Source organism: Mandrillus leucophaeus, unplaced genomic scaffold (assembly GCF_000951045.1).
Source record: "Mandrillus leucophaeus isolate KB7577 unplaced genomic scaffold, Mleu.le_1.0 Scaffold43, whole genome shotgun sequence".
NCBI lineage: Eukaryota > Metazoa > Chordata > Mammalia > Primates > Cercopithecidae > Mandrillus > Mandrillus leucophaeus.
Genome location: NW_012104587.1, coordinates 1,052,651 through 1,055,129, shown reverse-complemented (window position 1 = coordinate 1,055,129; position 2,479 = coordinate 1,052,651).

Sequence of the window (2,479 nt, the reverse complement as noted above, 5' to 3'; positions counted from 1 at the left end):
GGAAGGAAGGAAGGAAGGAAGGAAGGAAGGAAGGAAGGAAGGAGGAAAGAAAGGAAGTCAAGGAGTCTCCTTCCGTTATAAGTTCCTGTCAAGGCTGACACAAACATGAGGCTCTGTTCCAATATATCTGTTCTACCTGGGGAACTGATCTTACCTAAAGGAATTTCAGAGAAAGAACAGACTGGCAGCGATGTAAGCCAGACCCTAACACCCCATCTTGACCATCCCCACAGTTAGTAAGTCATGCTGGACCTTTCTTGAGATACCTGCATCTCATGGTAAGTCTGTCCCACCTTGAAACCAGAGACTTAAGAACAACCACATCAAAGGTACCACCCAAAGAAGGAAAGTTTGAGACCACCCAAAAGAGGCAGTTTGTGTCCTCTGCAAAAACGGATGCCACTCAGGATGAGGAAAATCAGATTTTTTCATGTTTAGCCTAGAAGGAAAAGGGGTTACCCCTTTGGCACCAATAATGAGTTGATGGCTTTTTTTTTTTTTAACAGAATTCTAGAAGAATTGCACAGAGAAGCAGACTGAATAACCCAAAGACTTGTGATGACCAGCAAACTTCCGAACTCATACTCACCTAGGATCCTTGATAGCAATTATTTTTGCTTAATCTGATGGTTTTCTGCTGCCCACTGGGAAGACTTTTCTTCCCCAATAGTCCTTTGCACTGAAGGGAACAATAAAAACATTATGTGAAAAAAAAAAAAAAGTATATTGCGGAAGGACAGAGCAAAGTGGTGTGAGGTAGCTGTCCACATCTCATTGTGTATTTCTACTCTCATCCTGCCTGTGTTCAATTTCAATAATTATCCAAGACCTATCTTAAACCTAATTTCCTCTTTCCTTCCAAAAGCTACTCTATCTGAAGGATTTTTTCTCCAGCACGTTTGAACTTCAGTTCCTTCTCATCTTATTTCTCTGTAGATTTCATCCTATCTGCTCTTCATCCATCAGAAAATCTTAAATATTTCTCATCAAATATTGTCACTTGCTTGTTTCCACCACACCGTAGAATTTGTCACTTTGTTCTTTTGTTGTCATTTTAAGTTGTTATTTTTTCAGATTTCTAAAGAGGATGGACAAAGATTAAACTCATGCTCATCCTGTGTTCTTTATCCGATCTCAAGTGATGCGTTTTATTTGTTGACTTCCATTACGGTTAGGTGCTTGACTGACAGATAACTGTGATGATCATGGGCTTGTGATGGCAAAGGGCAGGGTTTTTTTTTTTAAAGCAACTGTAACTCCCTCTAAATCTCCTTTTGGCATTTGCTTCTGTAATAGAAATGCTAATCTTTCTAGATGTGTGGTAGTGACAAAGAGGAAGATAATCCAGGGAAGGGAATTGGAGGAACAGGAGGGAAAGAAGTTCCAGTATTGTTTTTTGTTTTGTTTTGAGACAGAATCTTGCTCTGTCGCCAGGCTGGAGTGCAGTGGCACGATTTTGGCTCACTGCAATCTCTGCCTCCCAGGTTCAACCGATTCCCCTGCCTCAGTCTCCTGAGTAGCTGGGACTACAGGCGGGCGCCATCATGCCCAGCTAATTTATTTTTTGTATTTTAGTAGAGACAGGGTTTTGCCATACTGGCCAGGATGGTCTCGATCTCCTGACCTCATGATCTGCCCTCCTCGGCCTCCCAAAGTGCTGGGATTACAGGCATGAGCCACCACGCCTGGCCCCAGTGTTGTTTAAGTAAGAAAGCTATCCCAGCTTTTCATAATCCAGTTTAAAATGTGTCTCTCTGTAGGACACCACTAACTGGCTGCCCTGATGTCTTCCCAGGTTCAACAGGGAAGAGGCGGGCAGGCGGATAAGTAAAATCAAGGATTTGGGGTCCAGATATAGTTTCCCATCTCTGGGCTACATGGACTGTGTGAGCTTGGAAAAGCCATTTAATCTTTTTAAGTCTCAGTAAATGAAGACTACACTTTCTTTACGTGAAAGTCATTAGAATTAAGTAATAGTATGCATGTAAAACCCTCGGCAGTGCTGAGATGATCCCGTTAACATGAACCAGTCAGTCAGTCTCATTGCTCTCCAAATAAGGCACTTTAGAGTCATTTTCACTTCCCTTCTAGTTTTATCCTTCAAATCTTCTTTTTTCATCCCACACACCACAAACACAGTCATAGCTACCCACTTCTTTCCGTCTGCCCTTGATAGACAACACCTAATCTCATTTCTTCTCAGCTTCTGTCTCCTTGGTAAGAAATGTGAGGAGATAGCATATACACCTGCTTGTATAATGCACAGTCCTCTCTTCTCAAGAAGAGAAGACGCTGTCAGTTGTTTTGCCCTTATGCAAACACAAGTGAAACTTGTATTTCATTGTGTTCACTTTGAGAACGGCATCCAGGAATGGAACTCAAGGGCTCCTGCTGGTGACCGATGGTCTATTGCAAGTGTTCAGAGATTCCACGCTCTACGTGAAATGGCGCCACCTTAAGGCTCAAACCTTATTGCTGG